We start from the raw sequence: 17,686 nt of genomic DNA on the forward strand, positions 1-17,686 counted from the left end.
GTCTAGTCCTAGTCCGTTACTTTTCTCGCCGAAAATTAACAAGTGGCGCGTCTTAGGATGTGTTCGAAAATGGATTTAGTTACTGCCAGTGAAAACAGTATAGTTGGTAGCAATGAAAATTACTGGCGTGCGAAAAACGCAGCACCAGTAATTTTCATTGTTACCAACTATACTGTTTTCACTGGCAGTAACTAAATCCATTTTCGAACACATCCTTAGTGTCCACCTCTCTGAAGATGCACCCCCTATTTATTACTATTTATACTCCGAGCCTCGTGCACACGCACAAAGTTATTTCTCGGGACGATATTTCCGTCTGTCACGCGCGAGTTTACAATAGTATCTGGTGGTCTTAATTATAATTTTAGTTGTCACACATACAATTTTGTATTTCTGCGCGCTATCATTTTCCTGTGCGTTTATTTTTACCTCGCTATTATTACTGACAGGCTTCGCAGCGGCAGATTTTGTCGACGCCTCACCATTCGTACATTACTACCCGCGTTCTCGCACTTTAACGTCCCGTAGCTTTAAGTACACGCAATAAATACGCTGTTATTATTTACTTTCACCGTCGAGCGTCTTTGAACCCTCCCCCCGTTCGATACGCAAGGGGCTAAATATAGAAATATTTTTCGCAATAAATTTCTTTTATTAGAATTTGCCAGTGTGTCGATTATTAATTTCCTACGTTGGTTAATTATTCGCTGACGACAATAAGGCCGGTAGTTATAGTCGGATCTCATATATTCAAGACCGTCTTGAATTTATTATGTCTAAAGATGCTGTACGGAACATTTCATTGGCTACGACGTATCCAAGGATGATCTTGAGACAGTCTTGAATATAAGATCCGACTATGAATACTGGCCTAAGTCTTTATTCTTGTTAAATATACAAAATTACTTTCATTTAGGCGCCCGCGTCGTCCGTCTCACCTCTGAAACACCCACCGAGGCGGAACGATCGACGATGCCTGCCAGAGGTTTTATCTCGCCTCGCGGATTTCGTTCCCTACCGCCCGACGCATGCACGCGCCCGAGTCGCGTTCGATTATCGGCGCGGCGTGTGCGCCGTATATCAACGTCGCTCCTCGCAGGCATCTGCCGGTCCGGTTCGGTTTCCGGTTTCTAGGCTGCCGGTTTCCGGCCTCCACGTCACAAGTCGCCTGTCGCGCGGGGCCCGAAGACCGCGGTACGACCCAATTACCCGCCCGTGCCGATTAACGTTTCTTCAACGCGTCGTGGCGGCCGCGCGCGAGTGAATCTGTGTCTCGCGCGTCTTCCGCGTCACGACGTTAATTCCGCCGGGAGCTAATCCTGGGATGTGTAACGGAAGCGCCACGCAAAAGTCCCGCGGTATATATCTACACGGGAGTATCGTGAATACGATATCGCGAGGGAAGTCCCCTATTATGAGGTAGGATATGAGATGGCAGATTTTCAACGTCCAAGTTCAATCACAAATCTTTTTTCGCAACGATTACACGATCTAACAATCAATTTTCCGCTAAACAGACTTCACTCCGAGAGCAAAAAATTCATGGTGGAATCAACAGATGGTGTTTATTTAGCAGAGACCTCGCTACCTCATATTAGGAGCCTATCCCATAACTGGGGACTTTCCTCTAACGACCTCTCTTCCATATTCTCTAATAGCGAATTCGGCTTCTTGCACCAGTGCGCACCGGGTGCACACTGAAGCTTGTTTATAGTCAATATTCTTATATTTAACTTTGTCCTAAATACGCCTTTAAAAGGTATTTAGAAAAAAAAAGATCCGTACCCTATTACGAGATAGGCTCTTAATACGAAATAGCGGGGTTTCTACTAAATTAATAGGCATCATCTGCCGGTGCCACCGTGCATTTGTTGCCCTTGCAGTGAAGTCCGTTTAGTGGAAAATTCACTGTTAAATCGCTGCGAAAGATTTGCGATTGAATTTGGATGTTGAAAACTTCCCTCGTGTTAGAGGCCTGTCTCATAATGGGGGGACCGTTCTCTACTATTTTCCGGACAACTCTCTCGTCGACTCTAAGCTATTCAATAATATCGAACGTGTCGCACCCCCCTTTTTTTTATTTGGACTCCATGCCGTAAACGAATTCTTCTCCTTCACGCGTTGCTCGCTCACGTTGCTGGTTTGTGGACACTGGTTCCATCGGATAAGCACGATCAATCAAGCAGCTTACTGCAGCGGTACGCCGACGTCGAACGTTTATAGAACTTTCATCGGGCAAATAGTTGTGCGTTTGCCCATCGAAACACGGTTTTATTACCACACCGTGATCGATTGTTTGCAATCAATCGGCCGTGTATTAACAATATATATATACGCGCAAGACTTACGCGGATTTTCGCCAAACATTGTTATTAATGAATGGACACGCGCGCCAGACGGTGCGGCCAGTTGCGAAGCTAAAATCCGCGGATCGAAGAATATACGAGAGCAGGGACGCTTGCCAATGCATGTCCTTCTTTTGCTGTCTCGGATCCGATTTGACCCATTTTCCTCTTTAAAACACGGCAACTCTGTATAAAACGCTGCCTTCTATTCTCCCATATTCCACACTTTCGCGAATCTCTCGTTTCCAAACGACCATTTGTACGATAAATTTGAGTACGCGATAAATACGAAAATATTGAGTTAAAATTACGCCGAAATGCTGTGTAAGCGTTTGTTTAAATTTGGAAGCTTACGGGAGACAAGCGAAACGGTTAAATGGAAGTTCAGTTAAACAGAAACGGTTCAGCAAGCATCAAGTTCTGTGAAGCGCGAAACTGTCGTCCCGTCGTCAGAAGTCTTAAGAAACTTGTGAAAGCTGTGTGTCAGGCTTCCTAAGTTTCTCTTCTTAAAATACCGCCTTATTAATCTATAATACTTTAATGGAGCGGCAAGATACGATTCTTAAACTGCCGCGAACTGAAAATGCCCCGGCAAAAGAAACCACGCCCGTAAAAACGATCCGGCTCGCCGTTCCTTTCCCGTACGTTTTATGTTAAACAATAAAACAAATTCTTGTGTCGTCAACAGCGTTTTTCACCGTGGAAAAACCCTTGTTACAGTGTGAAGTGTGATCAATAGAGTAATCTCCCACCCAGCTACGAACTTTTTGCGATAGTTCTCCAAAAAAAAAAAGAGAGAGAATATCGCAGAAAATATTCCGTTGTTTATACAACGACCCACACAGCCGTATCTACGTGTGTGCACATATACAATATCTGCATAAATCGATCGTTCCTTTGTGTTTAAAGTTATTCATATTAATATCAGGATATTTCCACGCGCGCACAATGATTTATTTCCATTATACCGTGACACCGCACGTCAATAACGCCGATCGCAGCTCGCCCCGATTCACGAGTGCAAACGGCGGAGGAACTTACTTTAATAATCGAATAAATAATTAAAGAATCTCACTTGGGGATTGACGTCCCCGTTTCTCATACACTTAGCGGGCGGCCCACGAGGGCTAATCCTGCGCGCGAGCGCGCGCGCGTGTGTGCGAAAACGTATCGCGTTTGATTAACGGGAAGCAAATTGCGTGCGCGTCAGTTGCGCAATAGCAGTTAAGCGACATTCGCACGGAACGCGGTCGCGAGAGAGCCGGCTTCAAGTTTTATTTCTGTCGTTGACGGCGGCGTAAATCGTCGTAATGGCACACAAGGCGTGTACCCGCGAGCCCAACTCGCGCACGGTTACCGGCGAGACAATGCAGTGTTGAGGCGCGCATTATCATGGTCGGCAGCGACGATCGCACGGACTCGCCTTATCGTGCCAGCCGGCTAATTATCCGCGTGCGCGCGTTCCTTCTCTCGTATAATACCTTCGTTGTTTAACTGATACTCGGATAAATCGAGAATCTGGGACGGGCGGCGTCTCTCTGCTCTCATTAAAAATAGTGTAAACTCCCCGAGAGGACAAAGGTGACGCGATATCATTGATCTTTCTCCCAGTCGTAATCTTCCTCTCGTTGCTCGCGCGCGCCAGCCTTCGTGCGAGAAGCTAAAATTGTAGGAACTGGCCGAACGGCGATCTCAACCCACTTTTCCCAGAGCGGCTTTTAAACCCGATTAAAATTGATCCTGAGGGCTGATCAAATGGAATCCTGAGAAAATGGAATTTATGTTAATTTCAATGATTGAGCTTCTAATCGACCGTGACTGGCGATGTGCTTTTTTTAACGCGGAAAATTTATTGCGAAAAATATTACCTCAGCCAGGGTTTCAACCTGGACCTACCTACACTCTAGGCGGGCGTCTCACCAATTCGATCACCGAGGCATATGATAATATTTGTCGCAATAACAGTATAGATGTTGTCTACGCGTATATTTTCAACTTGTGAACTGCGTACCGATACGGGTTGTCGGTTGTATGTACACAGCACTATCGAAAAGGCGATTTTTAAGTATCCCCGTTCCCTTTCCGTTAACAAAACACATCGCCAGTCATGGTCGATTAGAAGCTTAATCATTGTTAGTAATTTGCTGGTGTCAAATAATTCTTGATGTTATGTTAATTTTATTAGTCCCGTCTAAAAACGATCCCAAATGCCGCTGTTGCGTTCGAACTGGATTTGAGTTTGCGCTTCATTTAATTCTGATCGTTCAACGTTTGCCACCGCAAAACGTTCAAGGGTCATATCGATGTTTTTGCGAGGGCGAGAGAGAAAGAGAGAAAGAGACCGGGAGAGGATTCTGCACGGGAAGGACACGCGACGCAGACTCCCATCGCTGCATTAGACAGCTAATAGACGGTCCGACGTGTCGGTTACCGTTTGACCGCGTGTGTAACGTCGCTGTCTCTGAAATCGATCTCAGGTCTAACGTGGTGTCTGTCGGCGGACGAACATCGTCGTTTAATTACGTTAAACGCGAGTCCCGAATTAATCCCCGCGACCTCGGGGGATCTGAGGTTCGGCAACACCTCGTGGTGGCGCGATGTTTCCCCGATAAATGCCCAGCAACGCCGGAATTCGTAATTTTAATCGCGCCATTCCTCACCCCGCACGCGCCGTGAACGGTCCAATTAACCGCGCGGCGCGTTCAACGCGCGCAACGCAGGTAGACATCAGGCGTGATTGTTATCACGCTACAATGCGGCGTACGGAACGCGTGCTCGAACTAATGCCGCCAATTACCTTCGCAATTTCGCTACCCGATCGCGTTAATGTACGCGGGCACACTTTTATTTTCGACAAATCTCCGAGTTGTTTAACGCCCTGGTAAACGCGAGAGCCAATTAAGTCCCGCGCTTTGCAACTTGTCGCGGTTACGCTACGTCAAAATTGTTCATTCATCACGAGAGCATCGAGCCCAGATCTTACGATCTCTTTTTTTCCCCCTAATAAATTCCCTTGCTTCTAATTGATATACCTCAAGGCTCTCTCTTAGAGCCAACAGCGTAATTTACCTACTGCATTTCTTGCGAGAGCCAATAGGGACGCGGAGTTTTAGACCAGGTGACCCGAGGCCGAGTCCTGATTGGCTCTCGCAAGCGGTCCAGCAGGAAAAATAGTATCGCGTGCCGTCGGTCTTGGCTAATAAATCCTGAACAATCGGTTCGGCGCTATTTGCAGCTCCGAGCGAGTTTCGGAATAAGCTTACGAGGGAAGTAGCGCGTTCGGCAGAACAATATCGCGCGGCTCCTCCGCGAGAAGAGCCTTACGTTGATCTTGCGCCCGCGAGGAATTCACATGTTAATCGGATGAGTAGGATCACACGTGCTGCCTACGCGAGACAAATGCAGGAAATCACTCGCCTTCCTAAGGCCGGGCTTCGTCGCGTATATAGGGCACGTATTATGCTCCGCCGTAATAATGCGCGATATGAAAGTTGGCGCGTAACACGGTAAACGTTAGAAAGAGGGTCGGCGATTATTTAACAAAATAATTATCTGCATTTTATATGCGCGCCGTGAGATAAAACAATTAATTAGTCCGCGGCATTTACTCCGCTTTCGCTCTTTGTATCGCTAGAGTTGATTACGAATCTACGGGAATGCGGGCTTCGTGGCTGCGAAGAAAAATGCTTAGCGACTAAAACGGCTGGTGTAACCGGTTCCCATAATGCCAACTGTGAATACGCAGTGAGATTATAAAATGGCGAATGTGTATTTTATATTAGACATAAATAATATTACCCTTCACATTTATTATGTTAGTTTAAAGTGCGAAGCATGCTTAGTCACAATTCTTTAATTTGTCTGTCTAATACAGAATTGTTAAAGACTTGCAGGGTGAGAACTTTCTTTTCAGATTTATCCTGAAAATCGCGTAATGGTGGGAGAACATGGCATTTCGAAGAGCTTTTTTTAAATTCACTATACATTTTACTAGTAAAGCGTATAGTAATAAAAAAAACTCATAAAATTCTTCGAAATGTCGTGTTGTCCCACGATTACATGATTTGCAGATATATTTTAAGAGAAAATTCTCTCCGCGCGTCTTAATTTTTGAGGTTTATCGAGAGCTTTATGATTAAAGCTTTTGATAAATTTAATATTTTAGTAGCAATAAATTTATTTACCACACGGAGAGAATTTCCCCTTAAAATTTATCCTGAAAATCATACGATCGTGAGACAATGCGGAATTTTGAAGAACTTTGTAAGAGCTTTTTGAAATTTTACCAAGTACAATTACTAGTAAAATGTATGGTAACGTTTCAAAAAATACTTCAAAATGCCGTGTTGTCCCACGATTACATGATTTGCAGATAAATTTCACGAGAAAATCCTCTCCGTGCACTTCTACTCTCGTTATCAAAAAGTCACATGAATTTTAACAGTAAGCGCTAAAAATATATGGAAGTCGTGGAACGAAAAATGCACCGTGACACCTCATCGCTAGAGAGAAAAAAATAACAATCTCCATAATCCGTATCATTGCGTGTCACGCAGTGAGTCACGGGGCTCGTGAACCTTATGGTGCGTAACCCTCGGAAGCCTTATTAAGTTTCGCAGTGAAACGTCGGTGTTGCACATTTCATGGAAATTACGAACGTCATTCTTCCCTTTAATTTCACCGACGCGAGCTTATAAACGTTATTACGTTACGAACAAAGTTGAAAACCAATATTTATTTAATCGAGCGACTCTAATATCTTGTCGAGTTTTTAATTGGATCCGCGTTTAACGGAGTTTAACGGAGTCGTGGGGGGCGATACGTACCATTTTTTTTTCTGCTCCCCCGAGTTGCGGAAGTGCAACCGAATTACCGGGATACGCGCGTAAAAACTTTATCCCGAAATAGCTCGATATTGGCGCGTAAACACCGGTATTTACGCGTCGCTATTTCCAAGACGCGAGTCGAGGAGACGACCATCGAGTTCAAAGTCGAGCGGAGTCTCGCGCTCTCGTAGCCGCGCCGCTACACGTATTCAACAGGCGCGATCGTAGCCGCGAATCTACGCAGTCGCGATCGCAGTTGCGCTCCGGCTTCGCGTTTATCAATGGAAATGTTTACGGAATGATATATCGCGACGGACTCTGTTTCTCGGCGTGCACCCTTCTCGAGAGAAAGAGAGAGCGAGAGAGAAGCTGCAGGTGTCGACGCGATAAAGTTCCACGAACAATTCTGCCATTTATTTCTCTGTTTAAACCACGCGAAGAGAGTCGGGGGGGGGAGGGTTCTTTTTCCCCATTTCTCACGCGTAACCTGCTCTCCGCGTTAATCCCGGCGACCTGGAACGCGTGAGCTCGCGTGTAAAATCTCGCCCGGCGAAAATCAAATTGTCACAAACGAATGAACGATTACGGTAAATTGAATGGGCTTAACGAGTTTCCAGGAGATTAGCGGAAATGGCGAGCGTTGTAAGAGCGTGAAACATGCGGACGCGGAGCCGGCAGACGCAGCTGGGGACCCGGGCTGATCGAAGGGGCTTTGCAGGCAAAGGAGAAAAAGGGTGTCGAGGCTCTCTTAAATAAAATTAAATAAAATAACCTGCAGCTCTCCAGTCCGTTGTAAAGTCGAATACAAATTGCGCGAGGCGGCGACGCGACGTATCGATCTATTATTATATTTCCACTTATTACTCATCTATTTTCGTTGGCAAGATTCTAGACACTGCATAGGACCGTCTACTTTGGAAGTAAGCAGTAAGAAGTAAGGCAACCATAAGGGCCGTGGAACACAAACGGCCCTAACTTTCAGTGTAAAAGCTAAAGTACAAGCATAATTTAAAAAAAAATTGTAGCATTGGTCGAACCGCGCTTTAATTCGCCGAGAGTAAGCGTCAGAGGTGAAGTAGAAGTAAAGCCAATGGCACACGATACTATTTTTCCTACTGGATTGCTTACGAGAGCCAATCAGGATTTAGGTCACCTGATCTAAACCTCTAAAATAGTATCGCGTGCGGTTTGCCTTAGAAATGAAAATGACTCGTTTCTTTAAGTGTCGTCTGCAATACGTGGAGTAAGCTTGGAGTAAGGAGTAAGATGGAACCAGAGAACTTTTGGCTTTTGGTGCTAAAATACAGGCATAATTTTTTAAATATTTGTAACACTGGCCGATGGCGCTCCGATTCACCGAGAGTTAGAGACCCTGTGATCAGAGAGACTGGCCATAAGAGTTGGTCAAATTCCCGCGAGTGAGAGAGAAACATAGGCCATCACACTCGTAGAATCGTAGAAGAGTGAGACAGCCTATGTTTCTCCCTCACTCGCGGGAATTTGACCAACTCTTATGGCCAGTCTCTGATTACAGGGTCTCTACCGAGAGTAAGCGTAAGAACTGAAGTAGGAGCAAGAAATTAAATTGACCTCTTTACTCCTTACTCCAGGCTTACTCCACGCATTGTAGACGACGCATTACTTCATCTATTGTCAAGAGAATGAATCACTAATTTTTCAAGTACTTTTGATTTCGGAGGACCCGTCCCTGGCGTAATGACCGAGAAGCTTTCTTTTGTTTTGGGCTGGGGGGAGACTGAACACGACGGAGGACTGGAGCAGTCCTCTGATAGACGTGGCATGCGAAGGATCTCGATACAAGAGTTGATCAGTCCTGACCTAGATGAGTGAGAGATTATTTTGTCCCATACCCTTACGACACTGACACGTGAAATCGACGGAAATTGCATATCGGCGCGTTATAAAAATCCAAGTCTGCATTCACTCGTCATATCGTGTAATATCCCCCCGCGTCTCGCAAAACCGACGGTAATGAGAGAAGGAAAAAATGTACTCCGTTGCAGGAACGAGAACTGCGGCGTAAGTGCGGCATCAATCTTTATAATCGTACGCGGCCATCGATCAAACAACGCGGAGTAAGATTTCTTGTTTCAGCTTTCAAGGATGAATTCGTCGGCGAGTTATCGCTTAAATAAAATGCTTTATCGTTTTCACCACGCGATACGCGACGATATCGTGTACGCTAACCGCACGTCTGGTCTTTCTCCAGCGTCACGTCGACACGGGACACACGTGTGTGTCGATTAACGTATCGGACGCCGCGCGAAAATTATTGTCGTACTTTCCTCGCGAGTCCTCGCGCCTTAAAAGCCCCTCGCTGTATCTTTGGGATCTCCTGAAGATATTTCGGAACGTTCCGAGTGGCTTGTCCCGCGCTAACTTGCCCGGGCGCATCGGTTGCGTTTAATACGGCGTGCATTAACACTACGCCGCGGCGTCCAACGTGCTATCTAATGTCATTCACGGTTCAACAAGTCGCAAATAACGCGACGGCTCTCGCGCGACCGAGAGCAAAAGTAAAATCGACGAGCCCCGTCCGCGAGTCACCAACTTACGAGGCACTAACAGCGTTCACGCGCGACTTGAGAACTCGCGTTTTCTCGCCGTAAACTTTTACACTGCCATTTTCGTCCGGAAAAATATCGTGGCGTGGATATCCCTTTTAGGTTTGTGAAATCGACTCTCCGAAATGCAGACCGGTATTTATAGTTCTTAGACTGATCGCAGAAAGCGATCCGTAGACGCTCAAGTCTGCCCTAGTCGTAGACGTAAGGCGGAGAAAAACTTGAGTCGTGAAAGTCCATTGTATACGACTTCAGTTTTTCTCTGCCTTGCCTTACGTTTACGACTAAAACAGACTTAGGTCCAGTTTCACCAACGTTGTTTAACCTTATGCTTAGCTTAATTCGTTCTTTGTCTCTACCCAGCTGTTACTTTAGAAGGAGACAAACGTGAATTAAACTAAGATTAAAGTTAAGCGACGTTGGATGAAACCGGGCCTTAGCGTTCACGGATCGTTTTCTGCCATCAGCCTTACACGGGGAGGATTTTCTCTTAAAATTTACCTTGAACAAACTTTTTCAGAGTTTGTTCAAATTTTACCATACATTTTACTTACTTAGTATCTATTTTATTGGTAAAATGTATGGTAAAATTTCAAGAAACTCTCATAAAATTCTCCAAAATGCCAAATCCCACGATTACATGATTTTCAAGATAAATTTTGAGAGAAAATTCTCTCCGTGTGTAAAATCGATAGGGATTTGAATCTTCCGACGTGATCACCTTCGAGTAAACGACTGGTTTCATGTCCGTTAGTACGGATATTAATTTCGCTAATGTGTTTGGTGAGTTATAATACCAAAAAGAAATGAAAATACCGTGTTATCAAGTTAAACATATTTTTACATCGGTTGTCCCACGATTACATGGACGTGTACATTTAAGATCATAACTTAAATCGTAGTTTAATTCATGTTTGTCTCTTTCTAAAGTAACAGTTGAAAAGAGACGAAGAACTAATCAAGCTAAGCTTAAAGTTAAACAACGTTGGTGAAACCGGGCCTTAGTGTGTTATAAACCAATCACGGAGCTGTATTAGCATTTTAAAACGTTACTTAAGATAATTTTGAAATAAAAAAACGGACTGTGAATACCGGCCGCAAAGTTTTCTCAAGACTTTACACGCGTTCGATTATCCGTAATCCGTCCGTGTTTAATTCACGTTGCAAAAGAAATTGTAAACAAAGAATATTCTTCCATCTCGCGGTAGATACGTAAGTAAATGAAATCTCCGACGACATAAGAATACTCGATCAGCATTACGTGCCGACATTCCTGCCGTCTTTCTTCCCAGAAGCCACTTCCGGTGAGTCGCCGATGACTCACGTGAGTCGACTACGAATTAAAACACGCCACGGTTCTCCCGTGATCTTCGCCGCAAAAGCCATGGACCAGTCGTGAAATTATCCACGGGAATAAAGATACACGTAAAAAAAAATAGAGAGCGAGGCGACTCAAGGTAGTCTCGTTTAAAAGCTCCGAAGCTCCGCACATCGAAACGATTTTTAATTTCGCTCCTAAGCTGCCGCCGTAGACAAGCCACGAATACAATTCCGCTCGCAGTTCTATGTATCGTTTATTTCCTCACATTGTATTACGAGATCAAATATTCTTCGCAATACAAAGTATACAAAAAAATATATAAGATTTTGTCGCGAATTGGGTCACCCGAACTGGACTAAAATTTCCTTCCTACCTTACACTGAAGCTTCGAACTCGATCTTTTACTTGGTTTTCAATTTTAAATGTAATTTATATTTTAATATATTAAATATTTTAATACGTGTTTATTATAATATACATTAATATTTTAATATATATTTTAAAAAGTACAGCAGCGCCAGATTGGTTTCGGCGATAAGCTGAATAAATTAAAAATAATGAGAAAGTAGAAACGTGAATCGGCCCTCCCTCGAGAGCGAGTCGAGTGACTCCGAGTATCAACATTTTTACATACGCGGCGCCTTCCATCTTTTTCCTGAATCGATAACATTTTAAAACTTTGTACACGTCTCACTCTGGCGCGCCGCTAACCTCGTGTTCGGCACCCAACCTGCACCCCTCGATATTAAAACGATTAGCCCCTGTTCTTTTCTCCCGTCGCCGCGTTACGGGCTTAAATTAACGAGATTCGTGTCAACGCTTCAGATTCGATGGACTCTGCGACTTCGGATTCACGCATCGGGCTGTAGGGTATCATCTTTGTGATCGCGACGAAACCCCAAAGGCCGAATCAGACTAGGAATTGTCGACGCGACTGGATTGGGATTGGCGATTGTCTTCTATCCAATGAGAGCCGATTAAATCGCTGGCTGCTTGGCTCTCATTGGCTAAAGGACAATCGTCAATTCCAATTCAGTCCGAGTCAACAATTGCTAGTCTGATCATAGTAAAACAGGTGGGTCCATTCTGTCATTTGTTTCGCGTCGATCCCTTCTGCGCATCCGACATTGCTCTGGGCAGACTAGGGCAGACCAATGTGAGAAAAGTTGTATGTATGGTAGTGTGACCTCGATGAGTACGTATACACACACGCGTCGCTGGATTCTGCCCGAGTGTATGGCGGAATACCACGTGACCGGGACCGCAAAGATCAAAGGTGCCGGCAGAGAGTGGACCTACCAGTTATACTATGGTCCGGTTCGGCCTTAATGCAGGATTCACACTGGATCCGATAACCGACGTCCGATATCTAATCCAATCCCGAGTCGAAATTTTGGTACTATTTTAATACCTTTAAGGATAATTTACACCTACATAGATCAGCAATAACGTACTTTGACATATTTTTTACTCCTCCCTTGAATCTTTCATTCCAAAAATTTACTTTAGCTTCTACTTAAAAGGACCTAGTTTAATGCTAAATTGGCAAAAAAAAGAAATTTCCGACACTGTCGGTTTTAAAGTGGGAGTAAATTTTGTACTTGCAGTTCGACCTCTTTTACTGTCTTAGGTCCTACTATATAATAGAATTAAAGGTTTAACGTAGGGCCAGAACTTCGACTCGGGATGGTTCTTACTTTTGGTTCCTCGTTGAATCTAAATGTATAAACCAATCACGTTGAGTGTCGCTTCTTCTTTGTCTAATTCTTGGCACCCGGCTCTAACTCGGAGCCGACACGGCCACGTCGAACCAATAATCGTTTGTGTATTGCTTAGTTCTTGATAGTCGACGCAATGTCAAACAGTTCACAGAATGCAGAGGCCCAACTGTCGGGCCTCGCGCGGGGTGATGCAGGTTGCGGTCAAGCTGCCGCTATAAATGCTTCGAAGCGTTTCTTTTTTCTTTCTATCTTTACTGAAAGAAAAGAGAAGAAGAATACTTCGTAACATTCGAAGCGACAGCTTGACCGCAGCCGCAATCGGATGATGAATCCCCCCCCCCCCCTCGAGTACCAAAAATTCCTGTTCTAGGTTAGAAAACGTGCAAGTCGCTCAACGTCCCGAACGGAACTGTTGGCTATCGCATCCAGAACGAATCCTGCGTAAGGCCTGGTCTACAATGAGTTGCCCGAGGGGGAAACCGCTGAGGGCATTGCGGTGTACAGATTTGCGGCATTACTGGGCATTACTAGGCATTTTTTGGGCATTAGTTTGGGCATTAGGCTTTGCTGGAGCATTATAGAGATAAAATAAGTTAAAACAAGAGAAATAAAATAAATTAAGATAATAAGACAAAGTAACTTGGCATTAGTGGGCATTGGTGTACAAGATCTTGGTTAGCGGTTTCCCCCTCGGTCAATTTTTCTTTATCTCTCCCTTTTCGACTTCTGATTAACGACTCAAGAATTCATTGTAGACCGAGTCTAATGGACAAATTTTTCGAATGAGCGAGCTCAACGACGACCGACAGACGACGACAAAGAGATAATCTCTCGACTCGCGGGTCTGAGTTTTTTCCTCCGCCGATTGGAAAGAAAATGTGTATTACGCGAGCGGGAGGCAAGGGAGAGACGAGAGAAGACACGGGTGGTAGGCGAGGAAGGCAGACCGGACCCGATCCGCGCTTTTCATCTCGATACTTTTCTCCCCGGTTGTATTTTCCCGCGTCGCTGTACATTCCAGTCACTGGCCGTTTCCTCCCCCACCCCTCGTCGAAGCCGCGTGGGAGCACGGCGTCTATTTTATTTTAAACGCCGAGAAAGAGAGCGCGAGAGGAGCCAACGGCCGAAAAGAGCCTCCGCCTTTGTCTCCGGCGATCCACCACCGCGAGGGCGCGATTTATTTATTTCTTCGTCGCATTAGTCACGCAGAAGCCCCCGGCGAGACATTCCTACAGATGCGCTCGTTAGTAACCAATTACGGGCGCCGACCGCGCGTTTCCACGTACATCCACGTGTGAAAACCGGAGGACCGGAAACAGAAGTGGGGGGAGAAAGAGAGAGAGAGAGAGAGAGAGAGACGGAGAATCGGTCCGAACCACCCGGCGTCAATTCCTGAGGTTCCTTTCAGAGCCTCGCAAAAAAGAAAGCGACAGATTCGCGTAAAACTCGAATCGTCACGTATATCGGCGAGCGCGACTCGGGTGGGCCGTGACCGTAAGAGGAAACGCTAGTTGCCCGGTGGAACGAGCCGGGCGATCTCTCTCTCTCTCTTTCTCGCTCGCACGCACGCTCACTCGCGCGCACGCCGTCGTCGTCGTTCCGCTCGCTCGGGAAAATCACGAGGAGAGATAACGACGAGAGGAAGCCACAACCGCCCGTTTCCCCCGGGATCGTCTCCAGCCGGAGGCGACCCGCGCCGAGGGGAAGGCGAGGAAACGACGGCCGGCGTGGCGCCGATTCCGCCGGTGCCGTAGACGCGGCGGACGCACGACGGGGCGATTCCCGCGGATCGTCGCGCTGCCGATCCCGGGAAAAGGAAAACAAAAAAAAACCCCCGTACGCCGGTGGTTCCCGAGCGTGTAAAAGGCGCAGCGGGAGACGGGGAGGAAGGGGGGGAGGGGGCCGAAATTACGCCGTGCGATCGTGCGGGCGAGCGAGCGGTCGCCCGGCGCGTTACCGCGAGGCGAAGGCGCGCCGACGACGCGCCGCGCCGTGAGCGATTTCCGGTCGGCTCGGCATGCCACGCCACGGCGCGGCGCGGCGCGATTCACGGCGCCTTCGCGGACGGGGCGGGGGAGGGAGGGAGGGAGAGAGAGGGCTCTTTTTTTAGCGCTCCCGTCTCTCGTCGCGTCGAGTACCTTACCTCTCGTATCTCCTGAATGCCCCGTAATCCTCGCTCGCAGAACACGGTATCTCCCAGGGTTCACTCGATAATTCTCTCCGTCGTTCTCGTTCTTTCCCTCACTAGTCTATCTCTATCTTTCCGTCTCTGTCGCTCGCGCAAGTCGGCTCTCAGGCTCTCAGGCGCGCATACACGTACACACGTAGGCAGAGGCAAGCCCGTGCGCTCTCTCGATCTCTCTTCGCCCCTCACGCGCCGCTCTCGTCCGCCTCTTCCTCGTCGCCACGACTGAGAGATCTCGGCGATTAATAAACGCTATCTGGCCCGCCCGCGCGCGCTCTCGCTCGCTCTTGTCTTACTCGGCTCGGGGCTTCTCCGTCTCCGCGCTGTCACGAGTCCATGGGGAGAGCCGAGTGTACGACGAAGCCGCCACCGCCGCCGCCGCCACCGCCGTCGCCGCTGTACGTTGACCGTTCTCGCTGCTAGCCAACCGACTAGACTGACTCCGCACTTGCTCGACGAGCGGTCGGATCGGAATTCGCGTCGCACGTAACGATCAACTGCGCTACCGGGTCTTCTCGTCCCGTCGCTCGCACACGCAGCACGCCTGATATATCGGCACTGTGCGTGCCGATCGATCCGCGGGACACACGCGACTCACTCGCTCGCTCGTGGTTCGCGCGAGGGCAACGCGAGAGCCTCGAAACAAGGCGACGACGACGACGACGCGCTGATTACGCAGAGACGGACGCGCCTCTCTCTCTCTCACTTTCTCTATCTCGCTCCGTCTCTCTCTTTCTCTCCGGTGCCGCCGCCTGCCCTTCCTGTACCCCCGCCGCCTAGATTTTCACACTCACGCGAGAGAAGACAACGCGACACCACTGCGCGATTCTACCGTTATCTAGGGCGATGCCTCTCCGCCGTTCGCCGCCGCGCCGCCGCCGTGCCCTCTATCCGCGAACAAGCACCGCCGCCATTGCCGTCGACGCAGCCGACCGGGCGAGTCGCCCGCCGCCCGCCCCGCCTTACCGACGGAGTCTGCTGGGAAATCACCAGTCACGGTCCAATCGGAAAACTCGCGATTGGACTCTAAAGCCTATCACACAATGCGAGGCAACAGGCAACAGGAATAGGGAATAGAATTTTTGACGCGTTGGATTCGTCGGAAATGTTCTTCCAACCAATCTAACGCGTCAGAAATTCTATTCCCTGTTCTTATTGCCTGTGCTTTCCTATTGTGTGACAGGCTTAAATCACACAATGCCAGGCAACAGGCAACAGGAACAGGGAATAGAATTTCTAACGCGTTGGATTGGTTGGAAGAAAATTTGCGACGAATCCAACGCTTCAAAAATTCTATTCCCTGTTCCTGTTGCCTGGCATTGTGTAATAGGCTTTATTATTGGTCACGTTCAACGGAGGATGTTGCTCAATGAGCGCTTGCGTCGATTCGATTAATCTAGAAGAATAGTTCTATCACAGCACAGATCTACAAGTATAACCCAATCAACGCCAAGCGCTCGCTGAGCGATTTTCCCTCCACTGAACGCAGATATTTCTCAGGGGCTCGATTCTTGAATTTATTCGAAGGAGAAACGTATGCGAAAATTCTGCTCCTGCAGAAAAGTTGCAAGTTGATTGGCTACTCGCATGGCTTTAACTAATAGACTTTCAACTTTTCTGTCAGAGCAGAGTTTTCGTATACGTTTCTTCTTCGAATAAATTCAAGAATCGGGCCCCAGGGCTGCTCTCGCGAGAACATCAAAATGTGATTCAGATTAAAATGACCTTGTGCTACGATTGGTCAAATCTGGAATTTCATTGAATAAAATTTCAATGTGATGCTATGAAATTTCAGATTTGACCAATCATAGCACAAGGTCATTTTAATCTGGATCGTTTTCATCTTCTCGCGGAAACAGCCCAGAAAATCAGCTTCACCGTGATTTAAATTTCAGTTCGAAGTAACTGATCGCTTAATTTCGAATGATTTACGTAATGTAGAATCTACATGAAAAAGGTCCGTGGAAATATAATGCGAACAATACACGAACGATCCACGCGATCTTGAAATTTGCCGCTCAACCCCCAGTCCGAAACGGTAGCAACAATATGGACGTGCGCAATCGGAGCTGCTTTCGCGAGAAGATCGAAACGATCCAGATTAAAATGACCTTGTGCTATGATTGGTCAGATCTGAAATTTCATAGCATCACATTGAAATTTTATTCGATGAAATTCCAGATTTGACCAATCGTAGCACAAGGTCATTTTAATCTGGATCATTTTGATCTACTCGCGAAAGCAGCCCGGATACTTTACTTTCCTTAAATTCGTCTTTCTCCCTCTCCATCATATTATTAATATATAATATTATAGCCGGTATTCAGTCTTAGATTTATCTACAGATGCTGTATGGAACATTTCATTGGCTATAGCTCGATCATGAATCTTTTTCTCTAACGTAAACGCGTGACAAAAGTGAGCAAAATTTTCACTTTTCACAAGTTCGCGCTAGAGAAAAAGATTCACGGGGCTCGATTATGAATCTCCAAATTTCATTGACGAGTTTAATATTTAACAATAAAGTTTCTCGCACTTTTCACGACTCACGATCGAGCCCCTGATTATGAATTCCGGCCTGTGTGTCTATGCTTTCAGCAAGGAAATTGCTTAACATTTCATTCGGTCGCATAATTAGTCCGTCTTACTCGCACTTTCTGCACTCGGATCTCTCGCTCTACCTTTCTTCAAAATATACCCGTC

At 46.7% G+C, this 17,686-nt stretch overlaps 1 protein-coding gene across 1 annotated transcript in view; it reads right to left on the reverse strand.

Annotated features, from left to right (window-relative positions):
- Nucleotides 1-15,769, reverse strand: part of LOC105562403 (ras-like protein 3) — a 27,060-nt gene extending 11,291 nt beyond the window's left edge. Inside the window, exon 1 of the mRNA XM_012013212.1 lies at nucleotides 14,942-15,769. The gene's annotated coding sequence lies outside the window, so the exon portion shown is untranslated. The remainder of the gene's footprint in view (nucleotides 1-14,941) is intronic.
- Nucleotides 15,770-17,686: the final 1,917 nt, after the last annotated feature.

Source organism: Vollenhovia emeryi, unplaced genomic scaffold (genome assembly GCF_000949405.1).
Source record: "Vollenhovia emeryi isolate VEMERY1.0 unplaced genomic scaffold, V.emery_V1.0 DF939189.1, whole genome shotgun sequence".
Taxonomy (NCBI): Eukaryota; Metazoa; Arthropoda; class Insecta; order Hymenoptera; family Formicidae; genus Vollenhovia; species Vollenhovia emeryi.